Raw genomic sequence first — 19,383 nt, forward strand, 5'->3', positions numbered from 1 at the left:
ATAAAGGCTTCATTTTAACAGTTATTCAACATAAAACCTTAGTATTTTTAAACTGTGCTCCATCCAAGCAACCATCAATAACAAACTCTAAAAGCCATACAACTATGCAAGAACAGCTGATGTGTATCTATCACTACTATTTACAATGGCAACAATCTTTAATGGCTCACACAGTGGGAATAACAAATCTATTCTGTGACGGTTATACCAAAGAAACAAAGGAACCTCATTTAACCAGCCCTGCATAGGAGGTGCACTGTCTCACTGCAGTAGACAGCATAAGAGGCATTCAAATTGGTTGCTTCTCCTTTTAGTCAGAGTATACACAAAGTACTGTGTTCAAAAGCTACTTAGAAGCTGTGGTCCACACCTGTGACCCTAATCCTCAGAAGTCAGAGCCATGTAGTTTCCAAGGTTAAGGCCAGCCTGGGATAAAGAGAAACAAGTTAAACGTCAGCCCAGGCTGTACAGTGACACCTGACCTTAAAAACAACCAACAAAAACATTTTTGATTTTTTTTTAATTTTTATTTTATTTTTTGTTTTTTTCAAGACAGGGTTTCTCTGTGTTAACAGTCCTGGCTGTCCAGGAACTTGCTTTGTAGACCAGGCTGGCCTTGAACTTACTGAGCTCTACCTGCTTCTGCCTCCCTAGTGCTGGGATTACCAGGCATGGGCCACCAGACCTGGCTCTTGGTAATGTTTATGGTATATAAAATGACCGTAATAAAGCTTGAAAAAAAAAAAAAAACCACAAAAGGCAAGCCTCTGCAGCCCTTCCCCAGGCCTCTCCCTAGTCAGCCACTCCATCCACTACCCCCAGGCCCCGGCAACCTGAATGCACCTATTTGAATTATATACTCACATATCTTTCTGCCTTGTTTGCTTAACACAACCCAAATATTCAATGTCTACTTAATAAACTATTATGTTTCCAACATGTTACTGCTGTTAAAATGAAGACACCACAAAACTTGCCCTTAACTTTCAATTCCAATTCAAAAAAAAAAAAAAAAAAGAAAAAAAGAAAGGTGTGTGTGTTGGGGGGGGTCTTTACAGGAGTTCCTCAGATTTGGGGAATTCATATATTAATACACTTAGCAAAAGCTACAGGGAAATTCATGGTTTTCTACTTACAAACAGAAAAACTAAGGGTAATTTCCCCAAATCATACAGCTAAAGATCAAACACACATTCTTTGCACAACACGGGGTGCATGTGTACAAAGGTCAGTATGAGAAATAAAAACACAAACAGGAGCACATGGGCCTTCTGAGATAGCAGAGGACACTGGCCCGAGCACAGAGCTTGTGAAGCTAAAGGTGGGCAGGGGGTAGTGGGCCATACCTGTAACCCCAAACTCGAGAGGCCAGGGCTGTCAGAGAGCAAGCTCCAGGTCCACCAATTCACACAAAAGCTAAGCCCAAACGTACTGAGCACAGCCTAAGAGCAGGAAGACCTGCAGACAATGCCAGCTTGTTTTTTGTTTTTTGTTTTTTGTTTTTTTTGTTGTTGTTGTTGTTTTTAAGATTTATCTATTTGATGTATACCTGTGTGAGAAAGTGTGCATGCAGTCCCCATGGAGGCCACAAGAGGCCATCAGAGCTCCTGGAACTGGAGCTACAGGCAATTATGAATTACCCAAAGGGCTTGCTGGAAACCAAATCCAGGTCATCTGCAAGAGCAACAGCTCCAGTCCCATGCAAGGCCAGATTTTGACATTCAACCCCATGTTTCCAAAGTATTTTAAAATTATACCTATATTTACATATAATCCTGGCTCACTGTTATTTTTAATAAATTTCCATACTAAATTGACAAAAATAAGGGTTTTGTTCATAAAACAACAGCTGTTGTAAAACTACCCCAAAGAATAATTTATTTAGCCGGGCGGTGGTGGCGCACGCCTTTAATCCCAGCACTCGGGAGGCTGAGGCAGGCAGATCTCTGTGAGTTCAAGACCAGCCTGGTGGGGCTGGAGAGATGGCTCAGTGGTTAAGAACATTGCCTGCTCTTCCAAAGGTCCTGAGTTCAATTCCCAGCAACTACATGGTGGCTCACAACCATAATGAAATCTGGTGCCCTCTTCTGGTATGCAGGCTTACATGCAGGCAGAACACTGAATACATAATAAATAAATCTAAAAAAAGACAAAAAAAAAAAAAAAAAGACCAGCCTGGTCTACAAGAGCTAGTTCCAGGACAGCCTCCAAAGCCACAGAGAAACCCTGTCAAAAAAAAAAAAAAACAAAAAAAAAGAATAATTTATTTATACTAAGGACTGAATGTGTCTCCCCCAAACCCCGACATAGAAATAAAATCCCCAAGGTGATAGATAGTGTTGGAGATGCAATGTTTTGGAAGTGCCTATGTCATTAGGGCAAGGGAAATCTGAGTCTTCAAGAAGGACTGAAGAGCTCAGAGCTCACTTTTCACTACAGGACACAGCAGCAGGCCCTAGACGCTGAATGGGAAGCCAGAACCTTGATTGTAGACTGCCCAGCCTCCACAGCAACCACAGGGCCAGTGTTGGCTTCTGTTAACTCAAATATAGCTGCAGAGGGCTTCAGTTAGGAGCAGAAATGAAGGACTGTGGGAGTCAGATATGAGTGTTTGAGCTGAAGAGAGCCACAGCCAACTGGAACTTTATAGATGAGTAGAAAAGGGAGAATTCAAATGGTATGATGCAGTAAATTAGGTATAAATATCCAAAGGCAAGATAATAAATAACAAGCCTCAGAAATCCCCCTTTCTAATGCAAAAGCAAATCTGGTATTTTCTTTATTTGAATAATGAGATATTAGATATTCCTCCTAGCAAGAAAATTAAAAATTCTAGATAGCAGATTTCTCAAAAAGACTATGGAAGGAAGACAGGTGGGTTCAGAACCTAAAGACAGGTGAATTTCCCAAGCTTCTGTGCCTTCTTCCATGCTCCTCCCCCTCTCTTCTCCCAAACCCCTCCCCCTCTTCTCCCACGCTCCCCCCTTCTCTTCTTCCACGCCCCTCCCCTTCTCTTCTCCCAGAGGTAAACTCTTTCAAAACACAATCTGTGTTGGCCAGCTTTCTGTAACCTGACACCAGCTAGAGCCATCTGGGAAGAGGAACTCTCAATTGAGAAGATGCCTTTCTAGCGCTTGCCCAATGGGCAGGCCTGCAGTGCCTTTTCTTAATGAGCGAGGGCCCAGCCCACTCTGCACAGGTGGTCCTGGATGGCCTACCCAGCCATGGGGAGCAAGCCAGGAAGCAGCATTCCTCCATGGTCTCTGCATCAGCTCCTGCTCTCTGGTTCCTGTCTTAAATTCCTGCTCTGACTTCCCTTCAGTGATGGACTGTTAACTGGAAGTATAAACTGAAATAAACGCTTTCCTCTTTGGCCATGGTATCTTATTGCAGCAACAGAAACTCTAAGACACCACACTATAACAAAGTCTTGAGGTAAGTCAACTTTTCAGATAAGTTTATTACATCTCATGGTTTCAAGGGATTTGGTCCTGCTCTGTTAGGCCTGCCTTGAGGCAGTTAAGTCATGTTAGAGAATAGTCCTCAGCAAAGACACCCAACCACCCACCCACGGGCAAATCAGGAGAAAGACAGGAAGTGACTGCAGTCCTGCTCCCAGTGGCTCCTCACTAAGCCCGTCTCTTAAGGTTTACCACTTCCTAATAATGCTGACTCAGAAGCCAAGCCCTTAGGACATGGGTTCCTAAGGAACCCTCAAAAATTTAAATTACTCCAAAGTCCAAACCAAAAACTTGCTAAAGTTTACAGTTCACAACCCAGTGGGCAATAAATTCAAGGGGGAAAAAAAAGCTCCGTGTCACTAAATATTCAAGAAATGCAAATTAAAACATCTTAAGCTATCCTAGTCATCGTGCAGAATGGCTAAAATTTAAAGGAATGACATGAATTTGAGGTACCCAGAAATCCAAACCCTGAATGATGGACTGCGGGAATGTGGAGTTCCACCACTTTGGATAACTACCAGTATCCGGGTCAGCATACCTCCCTACATGACCAACAGTTCCACTCATGAACATCCACCCAAGAGAATTAGAAACAAAAAGACAAAAAACGATCAGAGCAGACATTGCTAAAATCAAAACTAGCCAGGTGCGGTGGTGGTGTACACCTTTAATCCCAGCAATGGGAGGCAGCCAGACTGACAGAGAAACCCTGTCTCAAAAAACAAACAAACAAACAAACAAAGAAACAAAAAACAAAAAAAAAACAAGAGTCTAAACTAGAAACACCACGAGAAACTTTGAACCCTGGCATCCTGACTAGCAGATTCTGCTCTGACTTCTGAGGGGTCAGGAAGAGCCAGACACGAAAACAGCATTATGCTTTGAGGTAAATATGAAACACATTGTCTTAGCACCACCCTTAAGATATCTCACAGCGTTTAATGCAAATATTCCAAAATCTGGAGGGAAAAAAAAAAAAAAAACACTTCCCAAGCACTTCAAAGAAACAACACCCTATGTATTTCATTACTTCGTCTCAATCTTTCCGCTAAAGCCAAGGGTAGGATTAACCTGTATTTCAGTGAGAGTCTAAAGCTGGCTGTCATCCAGGTACCCTGAGTGGGGACTGTGTCAACAGGAACAGGAGAGAACGATGTTCTTTCTGACAGGCATGTGGGCTAGAGTCCACAGGTGTTAAAAGTCATCAAATGTCGTATTTCACTGAATATAAACTGTAAGGAAAAATCAAATGAGCTATTTAAAACGATGGCTCTTTTCTTCCAAAGGTCCATATTCTACTCCACACTCACAACTACAACAGGTGTGTATTCCGGGAGTCTAAAAGTCTACAATGAAGTTACGTGGCTAGCTGGAGGGGAGAGGAGAAAAAATCATAAAGCTTTTATAGTAGGTGAAACTGGCTCTAAAATATAAACACTGCTCGTTAACCTTGAAGGGCATCAGAAATAACGCACACATGTGTAAGGGACACGACACGTTCCGGGGGATGATCCCTTATGCACGCCCCCACAGACCAATTACTTTCTAGCTGAATTGCTACACGGTTAATCCTCCCAATCTGTTAATGTCATTCAGGTGGTCCCTAACAGACACTTCACTCCTTCCGGTTTCCCTTGTAAGTCATCAGCCTTCATTTTTCATTTGGCTTTTTCCCTACCCCAGTGCTTATCCAAACAAACTTTTACTTAGCGTCCCCACATGTGACTCACAGAAGTTCACTGAGGTACATAATTTGTTTCCCACACATCTTTTTAGCATCCCGAGGCAGAGTAAAATAACATGCCTAAAGCAAGCCATGTAGGTAGAAATTATCCTATCAAATGTGACATTCTAAAATTACATTACAACAGGTACCGTGTGTACTCTCTCCCTTATTAACAGCAACTACCAAGGACTAACTAGCAGAAAAGAGAAAAATTAAAGCACCTTGGAAAATTGTCAGTGTAAAATTAACCTCAAGAAGCTAAAATCTAGCCAGGAGGTGGTGGCACATGCCTTTAATCCCAGCACTCAGGAGGCAGGGGCAGCAGCAGGTGGATCTCTGTGGGTTTGAGACCAGCCTGGTCTACAAAGCTACACAGAGAAACCATGTCTCGAAAACCAAAGGGGAAAAAAAAAAGCTAAAATCTTCCTCCTTACCATGGTGACACACTCCTGTATGCTAGCACTCAGGAGGCTAACACAGGAAGACCACACATTGAGGACAGCCTGGACAACACAGACAAACCCCTTCTAATAATTAAAGTTTTTTTAAAAGATGACAAGAGCTGGACGGTGATGGCGCACACCTTTAATCCTAGCACTCAGGAGGCAGAGGCAGGTGGATCTCTGAGTACGAGGCCAGCCTGGTCTACATAGCAAGTTCCAGGACAGCCAGGGCTACATAGAAACACCCTGTCTCAAAAGGAAGAAAAAAGGGGTGTGTGGGGGGTGGTCAAGAAATACACACAAACAGTAAACTAGAGTGCCAGAAACTAAACTACCTCTTGAATTTATATAATGAGTGAGTAATGGGTAACTCCATCAAAGAGACATAAGGATTTAAATGTTTATGCACCTGAAGATACAAGACAAAAACTGACAAATCTGAAAGGAGAGATATTCCAACTGGAGACTCCGATACTCCCACCTAAGTAACAGTCCAGCTAGAGCGATCAACCAGAACACAGCCCACTTAAAAACCTGTCACACCCCCAGACATCTCACAGAGCATTCTGCCCAACAAGAGCACAGCACGTGTCTACCACAAATCTGAGAAACATTCTCCAGGATCAGTCACAAGACTGATCAGTCACAAGTGTCAATCCACTTTAAAAGAATAAAATCAGGTGAAGTATGCTTTCTAACCACAATCAAATAAAACTAGCAGTCAGTAACAGACAAAACCCTGAGAATGTAGAAACATAAAAATCATGCAGAAATCAAGTCATGCTGTCATCAAACCAAGAATGCCCCTGAACAGCCAGAGCTGACGTCACACTTATTAATTAATGAGAGACTCAAGCTCTCCTCCTAAGATCCAAAACAAGACTAGGTTTGCTCATGCAACATCATTCAATGCCGCACAAAAATTCTTGCCTGGAATTAGGAAAGAAAAAGACTGGATAAATAAAAATTATAAATAAAGGAAGTAGTAAAATTCCCTCTATTTGCAGAAGGGCCTGACCTTACAGAAAACGCAAAAGAATGGAGCAATGAAGTTAAAAAATTTACGAAGACAGAAACAAGCTGTATATTCATATACATTAGCAATGTATAGACATTTAACAATGAATATCACAAAAAAATGAAATGGAACAATTCCATTGGCAATACCATACAAAAGAGTAAACAGGAATATGTGTAACCAAGGAAGTAAAAGGCTTGTACAGTACTAACTATATAGCATTGCTGAAAGAAATTATACATAGCTTATGAAAAGAAGTCTCCATTAATAAACAGATTTTTTTTTAACTCTATGTGAGTTTACCCAGAAAGAATTCATTGTAAGATGTCATGGCCTTTTTGCAGACATCTCACTTTCATATGAATTTGCAAGGGGCCCATGGTAGCAACAACCAAAATTTGGAGAGAAAAAAAAAAAAGAAAAAGAAAAAGAAAAAAGAAACAAAGTTGAAGAACTCATATTTCCTGATTTTTGTTTTGTTTTGTTTTGTTTTTCCGAGACAGGGTTTCTCTGTGTAGCTTTGGAGCCTATCCTGGCACTCGCTCTGGAAACCTCGAACTCACAGAGATCCACCTGCCTCTGCCTCCTGAGTGCTGGGATTAAAGGCGAGCGCCACCAACGCCCGGCCTTTTCCTGATTCTTAAAATGTACTATAAAGCTGGAATACTCAAAATAGCATGTGGGCTGGAAAATGGCTCAGCAGTTGAGAGCACCAGCTGCTCTTCAGAGAACCCAGGCTCAGTTCCCAGCCCCACATGGCACTGCAACGGCCACTGTATCTGTAACTCCAGTGCCAGAGGATCCAACGCCCTCTCTGGCCTCGAAGGGCACCAAGCCTTTCCTTTGATCCTAGACCAGGCTGGCCTCTGGAGTGAGTACCTGGACAGGCTCCAAAATAATACAGAGAAACCCTGTCTCAAAAAACAAAACAAAACAAAACAAAAAATAGTACAGGGTACCATGTGAGGGTAAGAGGCTGACTGATAGACAGACTCAGGCCGACAGAAACCCACATATCTGTGCTCAAACAGTTCCCAATCAGGAGGTCTTAACTATCCAATCAGAACCGAAAGGGGAACAAGGCCAGCTAAATTACTACATGCCGTAAAGAGACCCCTACTCCACATTATAAACTGTAAGACTGAAACTCAGATAGAGGAACTAAAACAATAAAATGATTAGAATAATAAATACTCAAAGCTTGCATTAAGCACGATTCTAGATTCTATCAAGAGTTTAACCAATAACACCTGTAACTTACAAACCAAAATGTTTGTGCATCAGAGAACTCTATCAAGAAAGTGAAAACAGGGGCTGGAGAGATGGCTCAGAGATTAAGAGCACTGGCTGCTCTTCCAGAGGTCCTGAGTTCAATTCCCAGTAACCACATGGTGGCTCACGACTATCAATAATGAGATCTGGTGCCCTCTTATGGCCTGCAGGCAGACATGTAGGCAGAACACTGTATACATCATAAATAAATCTTAAAAAAGAAAAGAAGAAGAAAGCGAAGACAACTGGAGAATGAGAGAATGTGTGTAAATCATATAATTTATAAAGGTCTTGTATCCAAAATATACAAAGAATGCTTAGCATTCAACAAGAGACAGACAACTCAATGGATATTCAATGGGATTTGAACAGCTGCTTCTCCAAAAATATACAAATGACCAACAAACACATGAGAAGATATTTGAAACCATTAGCCTTGAAGTCCACAATGTAAAGAAAGGAAATAAGTGTTAGCCCTGACGAGAGACACTGGAGACCTGAGCTGTCAATGACGACACAGCCCCCTGAGTAACTAGTTTACAGTCTCATAAGACCCTACGAATAAGTTACCGCGAGAACTCTTTTCTGACTACACTTCTGATATCAAATGTTTTTTTTTTTTTTTCAACTCTCCAGGCACCAGCTGGATGCTCTGTAATTCATTTTAGTTCTCACAACATAGTCAAAAGTTAGTCAGACTCCGTAACTGTAAACGCTCAGTCCCAGACCTGGCCATCACTTCAGATGTCAGTCACCAGGCTCCCACCACCTCCTGTACATCTGACTAACCATGCTCCCACGTCAGGTGCACTTATGTTATGTTAGAGGTCAGAGAACAAGGTCACCCTCTCCTTCTACCCTGTGGGCTTCAGAAATCAAACTCAGGTCAACAACCCTGGCACGAGGCACCCTTACTAGTGACCCATCCAACCAGCCCAGGTTCAGTATTTTTTTTTTTAAAGGTTTATTTCTTTATGAATACAGCACTCTGTCTGCATGTAACTTGCAGGCCAGCAGAGGGCTCCAGAGCTCATTACAGATGGTTGTGAGCCACCACGTGGTTGCTGGGAACTGACTCAGGACCTCTGAACCGCTGAGCCATCACTCCAGCCCAGTTCAGTATTTTGTAAGAATACTTTCACACATCTGGGGAAAACACTTACCTTACATTCACCAATTTGTGGTAGCAGATGCCGTAAGCAAGCAGCCCAATAAAGACCCTTCAAGGTAAAGACCAGAAAGGCCCCAATAGCTGAAACCTCTACCCTATGACACTGGGATGAAGCACTCTCCTAGTACAAGGATGCATCCACCAACCCGGAATCTCTCGGAACCCCACTGCTGAGGGGTTTTTTAAGGATTTTAATTATGTTTATCTCTGGGGGGGGGGTATGCGCATGAGTGCAGTGCCCAAGGAAGCCAGAAGAGGGCGGCAGATCCTCAGAGCTAGAATTACAAGAGGTTGTGAGTTGCTTGGTATGAAGCATTGGGAATTGAACTAGGGTCTTCTACAGGAGCGGTATGTGTTCTTGCCAGCTGAGCCTTCTCTCCAGCTCTGCTAAGGGCTTTTAACGGAGGTCTCACTTCAAAGGTAACCAAACATAGTTTGCAGCTTTCCCCTCACACCCTACTCCCAACTAAAATTCCAACAGCAAATCATGAAGTTGGTTCCTCTGGAAAACAGCCGAGTCTCAAGTTATGCTTTCTCCCTCCCTGAGCAAATTATTACTTTATTCATGGAAACTCAGCATGACTGAAGTTTTAAGTATGTTTAAAGGCTAAAACTCCCTCCCCCGTGGGTACCTAAAACAAAAACAGCTCTAAAGCTTACATCTACTGCACTGTATTTACTATGCACACCTACAATAAAGAGATTATAACAGTAACCACCAATAAAGCACAACAGTTATGACAAGATCCCGTATAAAGGGGTTGAAATACTGCCTTCTACTCTCCATTCCGGATCTGCAGTGACGATGGGGTTCTGGATGATGGACGCACTGAGATCCAGCGTGAGTGACGACATACGTTACGGCAACACGACAGCAGTAGAGCCAGTAACCGAGAGGGCTACTGTGTTAGTCTGAATGAGAAATGCCCCCACAGGCCCATGTATGTCACCACTTGTCCCCAGTTGGTGGTGCTATCTGAGGCAGTCAGACAGCCTTGTTAGAGAAGTACATCCCTGGGGTGGACTTTGAGAGTTTACCGCCTGGCCCCGCTGCAGCGTGCTCTCTGCTCCCTGTGTGTGGATGGAATGTGATCCCCCTTGCCTGTTCCAACCATCATTCCTGTCAGCTGCCGCCACACCTCCCTGCAACGATGGAACTGTAAGCCACACACTCTCTGTCCCACCAAACCGCCATAAATTTAATTCAACACACTGCTGGAATCAAATCCGGTGACTTTCTACTTACCAAATTCAAAAGATTCTGACAATGCTTACTCTACTTCTCAATGACCAACTACTTCTCAGAGCACTGAAAGATTCATTTTAATTAAGTACCCACACATGCTGGCGCACACCTTTAATCCCAGCACTCAGGAGACAGAGGCAGGTGGATCTCTTTGAGTTCAAACCAGCTTGGTCTACACAGTGAGTTACAGGACAGCCAGTACTTCATAGAAAAAGACCCTGTCTCAAAAAAAATAAATAATAATAATAATAATAATAATAATAATAATAATAATAATAATAAATGTGTGGTTTAGTTTGGGTGCCCCTAGAGCTGCAGTTACAGGCAGCTATGAACCACCCACTATGGATGCTGGGAGCTGACCTCGGGTCCTCTGAACAGCTAGGATAGCTCTTAACTGCTGAGCCATCTCTCCAGCCCCTACTCAGAGAATTTCAAGTAAGGCTGGCATCTTTTTGTCAGGGCTGATGTTTTATTTTTATTTTGTAGTTTGAGATAGGTCTTGCTAACTGGTCTCAAACTTCCTGCCATACTCTCCCAAGTGCTGGGATCACAGGCACTGATGCCACACACAGAAGGGCTTTCCTCTTATTTTCTTTTCTGCAGTTAGATGTGAAGACAGTAGCCTTCTCTTAAAATGACCCTATCAACTGGGCATAGTGAGTCACACCCTAAAGCCCAGCATTTAGACAGCTGAGGCAAAAGGACTGCTCCCTCTGAGGTCAAGGCTAGCCTGGACTACAAATGAGACCCTATCTCAAAAAGGTTCAAAAACAAACAAATCCTACATTGGTTTTTATGACAAGATTTCCTCATGGATTCCTTGACATCACCAAACTTTTTTGTTTTTTCAAGACAGGGTTTCTCTGTGTAGTCCTGGCTGTCCTGGAGCTCACTCTGTAGACCAGGCTGGCCTCAAACTCACAGAGATCCATCTGCCTCTGCTTCCCACCATCTGACCTACCAAACATTTTTGAATGCCACTTTCCAACACATCCTCCTCCGTCTGGATTTAAATGTTCTCTGTGGCGTATTCCTAGAACTGCTTGCTGTCAGCAAACGCTTACTGTATGGGGGTCTCTAAATCAAGGCTTCAGCTACCATTCACCATATAATTTACAAGACTAGAGAGAGGGCTCAATTGCTAAAGGCTCACAACTAAAAAGATAGTGTGCTGACCACTCGTCCGTGTCTGTGTCTCTGTCTCTGTCTCACGCATGCACGCTCGTGGGCACGTGGATTTTACCTGAGGGTTCACAAACAACATCCCTTTCACATGCCAGAAGCCTATGCTTACTCCCCTTCCTGAATTCTCCGTCTCTGTATATCTTATCGTTTTCTCAAGGACCCAGGATGAAATCCAGGTCACTGTACCCAGTTAGTTCACCCTCACTTTCCAATACCAAAATCTGCTAACCCTAGTCAGTGTATTCTCTAAGTATTTCGGGTATCTGTATCCTGAGACTGCAGTAGTTTTAGACCCCTACTTCTCAGCTAAGTTATTAACAAGAACAAAGACTTTCTAAGCCTTTCCATACTCAATTGTATATAGCCTCCACGCTCTGCCATCTACACCCGACAATTCTAGAACGATCCTTCTAAAATGAAAGCATTATGATTTTAAAACCTCAGGGGGAGGCACTAAAACCCTTAGCTTGGCATACAGTTTTTGAAGATCAGTACAGCCTCATCTTCTGCTCCCCTGTCTACAACCTAGAGAAACCACAACACCTGTCTGAAATGTTCCCAAAATGGCTCACGCTTCCCACTTGTCTCTCTCTGTCCGACCTCTTCAGCCTCACGTTCCTTTTCTAATGTATTTTTCTGGATCCTTAAGGACGTAACATTTGTAACAGAGGATTAAACACTGGCTGGACTAGCATAGGTGGGCCAGTCGACCGGTTTCTCCCACCCCCATCCTCTCCCCTGCTCTGTTCTGTTTCAATGACTATTTCCTTGTGGGACAATGCTGAAATTGCTCTGGTGGTATACAGACTATCTCCCCAGTTTCATGTCTCACCACCAGCAGCTCCAGCTACATTTGAGGTACACACACAAGTACACACACCCTTGGGGATGCTACTGTGTAGTTAGCCTGACATACATTATTCCCTATCTAACTGCCCATGATTTCTATAGCTGTCTAGCTGTATGTCAGGCATCTTCCCCTGGGTATGCTCAGCCCATGTTTTCATCACTGTTTATCTATGGCCCTTTTCTAACTACTGCCCTCTTCCATAGCTTCTCCATTAGGAAACAGATAATCACCTCTTGTATACATTCACAGAGCCTCCATATTTCCTACAAAGCAATCTTAGAAACATATTGTAGTTTATGTGCTGAGGATTGTAGCACACGGTTGAGTGCTTTTCTAATGTGTCCAAGACCCCAGGTTCAATCCCCAGCAAGTCTCTGTGTATGTATGTGTATAAAACCATGTAAAAAATATATATATATGTTATTACTTGTTGACAATTCAAGAGATACACTTGACTATCTGAAAGCAGATGGTCTTAACCATCTTCAAGTCCTCTTCACTCGGCAGAGACTCTAAACACAGTAACTTTTGCATTTTCCCCCACGTTCTGTCTTACATATACTAACAAATTCTATCAGGGGTTTTCTTTTTAAAAGAAAAGAGCAGCTAGACATGATGGTGCACGCCTTAAATTCCAGCACTTAGAAGCCAGAAGCAGGAAGATCTCTGTGAGTTTGAGGCCAGTCTGGTCTTAAGGAGGCTGTGGGACAATCAGGATTACACAGTGAGATCCTGTGCCTCCTCCCCTCAATAAAGACCAAAAAAACAGAACACACTTTGGGCAGTGTTCTGGACTAATCTCTTCTGCCAGGCAATCAACTGTGCAAATTAACTGTGATAAATATTTGCTTCTTTAGATTCTTACTATTTTTGATCCCAGGAGAGGTGTGCAATTACCCGTGGAGGCCAGAGCTGTTGGATTATCCTGGGAACTGGACTTACAGGAAGCTGGCAACGGAACCCCAGAAAGCTTCAAGAGCAGCAAGCCAATTATAAATAGCTAATAAACTATTTGTGCCTTCAGACATGCAACGTTTTCCCCTAAATGAACAGAGAACCAAGCCTTGTTTGTTTTTGTTTTTTGTTTTTGCTTTTTTGGGGGGAAGGGGAGATTTTGAGGCAGGGTTTCTCTGTGGCTTCGGAGCCTGTCCTGGAACTTGCTCTGTAGACCAGGCTGGCCTGAAACTCTGAGATCGGCCTGCCTCTGCCTCCCGAGTGGTGGGATTAAATGTGTGCACCACCAACGCCTAGCCCAATGCACACTTTTTAAAACACTACTTCTATTTTTCTAAATTATTAAGAAAATGGTTCCTGTAAGTTCTACTCTGAGAAGCCACCTTTTGTAAAGACAGCAAATTCACTTACCTTGTGTCTAGATACTTTGTTTTAAAAAAAAGTTATTTTTACCCCCCCCCCATCTGTGAGAGGCTGTGGGAACCACTCCACTGACTCCCACCCCGTTAAAGCCAACACCGCAGACAGGAATTACTCATTTCGGGGGAAGATACTCGGATCTTGACATTACCAAGGTAAATTCCTACCACAGAAGTGGTGTGACCTTCTTCGTTCCCAGTCTTGTTTCTTCCTTTACAGGTGCTGGCAACCTCAACACCAAGGGAAAAGTGGGCCTTATCATCACGTACATATGTTGTGAATAACTGCCAAGCATGGTGGCAGTTAGCCCACACCCACTCCATTAAAACCACTGAGGCTGGGCAGTGCAGCAGCTCACTCCTGTCAATGGTCCTCAGGAACCACACTAAACCCTGGGGTGTGCAAGCTGCTCTCCCCCCGGAAGAACGCTCGAGATAATCTCCAAACTTGAACCGGCACTACTCTCAGAAGGCTGCCAAGTGGAAAATTTTGTCAAACCTGTTTCCCAGCGACGTATTTTAAAGACGAATGCCGGTCTTCGGTAAGAAAATCACTGGCACACAAACACACTCTCCAGCGCGGGGAGCCTGGAGCTCCGAACTCCAGGTCCGGCCGCCGAAGCCTGCACCCCTCCCTGCAGGAGCTCTGCACCGGGGGCTCCCGGGGCCCCAGGCCCGCCGCGTGCAGCGGCAGCGGCAGCGGCAGCAGGAGCCGCTCCCCGACCGCAGCTGGCGGCGCGGGACACACAGGTGAGCCTGCCAGGTGCAGCTGCGGCCAGGCGTGGCCCGCAGAGACGCCCCGCGGCCTGGAGGCTCCGGGAAGCCGCTGCCTCCCCAGCTCGCCCCCGGCGCTTGCCCGGGAGGGGAGGGAAGGGGAGGGGAGGGGAAGGCGGGCGGCGCGACCCACCCCAGGGTGCGAGCTGCGGGGTGAGCCTTCCCGGAGAGCACGGCGAGCGACAGCCACGCCCCCCACCCCCGACTGCAGCCCCGAGCCCCGGGTCCCCAGCCCTGCACGCCGCCTGACAGACAGGCGCGGGCGCCAGGCCGGTTCGCCCGGGCACGAGACGGCTCGCCCGGGCCCCCGCGCCGCGACCCCCGCCCGCCACTGACCAGCGCCTGCCGCCGAGCGACCGCCGACTCCGCTGCAGCCGCCGCCTGCTCGCACTCACGCCGCCGCCACGACCGCCGCCGCCGCGCCCGCGCTGCCCCCGTGGCCGGCCGCGGGAGCCCCATCCCCACCCCGCCCAGCCTCCGCCTGTTTACAATGATTGGGACGGAGCGGGACGGGCCGGCCCAGCGCGCACGCGCACGCCCTCCTCCCGCCGCGGCCGGCTTCCCGGGTCCTCGGATTCCGGGCTCTGACGGCGAAGGCCGTCCCGGGCAAACGCCCCGTGGCCTCGCGCGGAGCGCGCCGGGAGTTGTAGTTCCGGCCACCCCCGCCGCCCGAGGCCCCTGCCGCGGACGTAAACCACAACACCCAGAAAGCACCGCGCCTCCCGAGGGCTGCAAGGCGCTGGCTCCGGGTGCGGGGGGCGACAGGGAACCCGCGAGAGGACGTGCCCAGCGCTGAGGCTCGCAGGCGCCTGCGCAGTGTCCTGGGCAGCGAGGGGCTCGCACGCCTACCGGAGCGAGCGGATTCCGGCGAAGACACGCAGTTTGGGAGCCCCGCAGTGCTCGGCCGGAGAGAGCGCGCTTTCCTCCTCCAGCTCTGGCCTGGTGTCCCCAGCTTCCTGAAGGGACACTTTTTTTTTTTTTTTTTGTCTGCGTACCTCGGTGGCTCCAACCGGTTAAACCAGCCCGGGCTGCCGGCCGGCCCGCCCCGCCCCTGGGCGGAGCAGCGCGCTGGCCTTCCCTGGGTGTGCAGAATGCCTTCTGCCGGCGTTGCAGCCGGGGAGCAAGCTTGTGGGGTGCGGGGCCGCCGCAGCATCCCCGAGGCCACCGGCACGGGTGCTGCCCCACCCTCCTGCCGGCACCGAGTCACAGCGTCGTGTGCAGCTGGCACACAGAAGACCCTCGGGCAGGCTGGGGGCAGTGCTCGCCCGTGCAGGGCGAGCCGCGAAAGGCCGCCGCCTTCTGAAGTCTGCCGGCCGTGTGACCTTGAGAGAAAGAAGAGAAATGGGGTCTCTGGAGGGCGACGTCTTCGCGATCACTCCCAGGAGCCACCTTCAGAACCTCCCCGCCCCTTTAGATTGGCCGCTGTGGTCCCCGGTGAGCTGTGCTGCCCAAGCCACTGAGGGTCTGCAGGAAGCTTCCCGCGCCCTGGCAGTCAGCTGGCCTCCGTGAGGACGCGGCCCTGTGAGAGCACGCCACTGGAGACATTCCTTCCCGCCGATTCCGACAAGGGACAGGCACTGACTGACCCAAGCAGAGCGTTACCTGGAGTCCTCTCCAGAGAGGGGTTAAGTGAACGCAGAGTAGAGGGGTGGGGAGAGGCGGGCCTACCGAGTAATTACCGGTGGTCACTTCTACTGCCCTCACTCACGGTGGTGGAAGTGACGTGGAGGACACAGAAGAGCAAAAGCTGTCGGCGAAGACTGACGCCCTTCTGAGCTGTAGTTTGTGCAGATCTTTTTTTTTTTTTTTTAAGTGCTGTGTTTATGGAAGCCTACGTGGGTGAGCCAGTGCATGAATAATCGATGCACACTGTTGACTTGTGCTAATGGAGGTACAAATATAGAGCATATTTATCGGCTCTATCTCAGCATTTTTCCTCCCACTCAAGTGGCCCCACGTAGCCATTTCCTCTAGTAACTTTTAGAAATAGGCTTCGTGTCCAACCAGAAACAGTGAACCCACAAAGACCGAGGCTTCAACTATCCCGAAGTTCCTCTCACTTCCGGTACAGGGAAGTATTTGAGAGCTGCAAGTGCAGGAATCACTTTGGCTCCTACCAGGGAAAAGCTAAACAGATTTTAGCTTTTCTCTTCTCAGGGAGAGAACCCAGTGTGATGCCAAACAAATACAATGTGTTCTAGGACGTAATTAGGTGGGTTTGTTTGCAAAGCCCATTATAAAAAGATTGGCTTTGTTACTTTCTGCAACACTAGAGATTGAACCTGCAGCCTTACACGCGCGCACGAGGCAAACATCCCACCACTCAAGTCGGCACAAGACCAGGGTTTTCTAATCCAAACATTCTTCACCTATGATGCAAACCTTTGGCTTGTGCAACATCCCTCTCAACTGACTTGCATCACCACCGTGGGCCTGAGGACGAAGAGAGCCGATGTGAACACGAAGCTCACAGTGTCTGTTGCTCCACATGAGTGGTTCCCAACCCTCCTGCTGCTGCCACCCTGTAGTACAGTTCCTCGTGTTGTGGTGACCCCAACCATAAAGTTATTTCCGTTGCGGCTTCATAACTAATTTTACTAGTGTTGTGAATCATAATGTAAACATCTGTGTTTTCTGATGGACTTAGGAGACCCCTGCTCTGCATGGAAAAGTAGTTAGTCCTGACCCCAGAAGTCTCACGACCTCCATCAGCATCAGCGATCTGTGGCAGGCTAATGTGTGATCACTTTAAGACCAAACTTCAGCTCCCGCTAGCTATTGACACTTTTTATCTACCAATTAATTTAGTCACATGAAATAGGTTCTTCCCTTCTCTAGTCCAACCCCTCCACCCATCACACTCATGTACATGAAAATAAACTTTTTCTCTCCCCCATACACCTATTTTAATAACCTAGATCAAACATTGCTAGTTATTCACAGGACCAAGGCTATGAATGCTATTCACAAGCACAGGTGTGTGTGTGTGTGTGTTAGGAAAGAAAAGAGACGCCAAGTTTGACAGACTGCCTTGCCCATCTATCAGACTACACTATTAAAGGGTCCAGGAAAAAAAAAAAAACTGTTGGGAAACTGTTATTTTTCATATATATATTTGGTTTTTCGCGACAGAGTTTCTCTGTGTAGCTTTGGAGCCTATCCTGGCACTTGCTCTGGAGACCAGGGGTCTTGAACCCATAGAGATCTGCCTGCCTCTGCCTCCCGAGCGCTGGGATTAAAGGCTTGCACCAACAACGCCCTACCTGATACTTTGTTTTTGTTCCTTAGTTCTTCCCTTTGTTTTTTCCCATTTCCCCTTTCCTATACTTTAGTAATATTTTGACTTTATTTTTATTTTCTAGTCACTTACCTTTCCCCAACTTTGTTTATTCCTTTTTTGCTTTATTGTACAACCAGAGTTTTTTTAAACATGTGCTCTTTTTTGTCCTTTATAACATTCTACCCATTCTTCTTTGTGGTACTTTCATTTAATCTCGTTTTTCTTTTTTACACTTTACCTACCACACTCTTTATATCAACTACTATTATTAATTTATCTATATAATATTTAACCTCATAGCTTTGCTATATTATTGTTGCCATTGGCTGTGTCATTGTGGTATGGCAGTTAGCGCTAATCAGAGTATATTACTGTGTCTCTGTTGGTTTTATAGTTGTTACAGAGATTTGTACTCACTGACCTGTAATGGGAATTGCGCTGTCAAGAGAAGGCTGTGCACTGAGATCTCCACACACAACTGAGAGACGGCCACACCAAAATATGTGCAAATCACAACATAGAAACCCACATAAACTCAAGAGAGGCTCCTCCAAAGATCATGGCTCTTCCATTAGCAAAGCCAAAGAAACTAAAATGATTGACATACTAGACAAAGAATTCAGAAGTCTACTTGGAAAAATTATCAGTGACTCTAAGAGGATTAAGTAATGAATGAAGTCAGGAAACGAATGCAGGATCTGGAGAAGAAATTGGGCTGTGTTGACGAGAAAGTCCGTGACAGATGACATTCAACACGGAAAGTAAGCTTTTTAAGAACATCAACAAAAAAGTGAACAGATGTATCAAGAACAAAAATCTCAGTAATCTGGGGCTGGGGAAATAGCGCAGTGGTGGAGCCTGTTCAGCTGGGACTTTGAGCCCCTCTTCCTGTCTTTCCAAACCCCGCCCTCTCAGGGAATTTCCAGCAAAGGGGAGGCTCCAAAACAGAGCCCGGTCCCGCATTCCTGGCAGCTACAGCAGCTCCTGCCCTGAAGTTGCCAGCGGCCCAAGTCCCTGCCTAAAGTGCTCAGCTTTTGACCATATTTGGGAGCACAAACCCAGCTTGTGTTGGGCACATCATCACCCCTCGCCTACAGGGCATTTAAGCTCCCTGCTTTAGTTCAGGTGCTGACTTCTCCTGCCTGGATCTCTGGGGCTGGAGGGCTCACCAGGGAGTTGGTTTGTTCAAAAGAAACCTGTTCTTTAACTTTTTCGGAGAGACCTATCATCTGGCTACAGACAGCCTACTAAAGAGCATGTGTGGCTCTTCCAAAGGAGGAGGTGAGCTTGGGTTCAGTTCCAGCACCCACAACAACAAGCAGCTCACAACTGCTTCTGCGTCCAGCTCCAGGAGATCTGGTGCCATCTTCTGGCCTCTGTGAGCCCCCTCAGCACAGTCCCATGGATACCTGGACATCAAAATAACGTTTTTAAAAGAGAAAATTTAACAAGTCAAAAAACACAGGGGAGAGTATTACCAATAAGCAAGATAAAGCAGGAGAACAAATATCAGGGATAGAAGACAAAATTGAGGAAATTCTACATTCAGACATCAATTAAAAAAAAAAAATAAGAGTC

General features: G+C 46.1%; 1 protein-coding gene across 1 annotated transcript in view; it reads right to left on the bottom strand.

Moving 5' to 3' along the window:
* The window catches only part of Ralbp1 (ralA binding protein 1), a 30,703-nt gene extending 15,737 nt beyond the window's left edge, over positions 1-14,966 (bottom strand). Inside the window, exon 1 of the mRNA XM_027397768.2 lies at positions 14,862-14,966. The gene's annotated coding sequence lies outside the window, so the exon portion shown is untranslated. The remainder of the gene's footprint in view (positions 1-14,861) is intronic.
* Positions 14,967-19,383: the final 4,417 nt, after the last annotated feature.

The sequence above is a fragment of the Cricetulus griseus genome, chromosome 2 (assembly GCF_003668045.3).
Source record: "Cricetulus griseus strain 17A/GY chromosome 2, alternate assembly CriGri-PICRH-1.0, whole genome shotgun sequence".
NCBI lineage: Eukaryota > Metazoa > Chordata > Mammalia > Rodentia > Cricetidae > Cricetulus > Cricetulus griseus.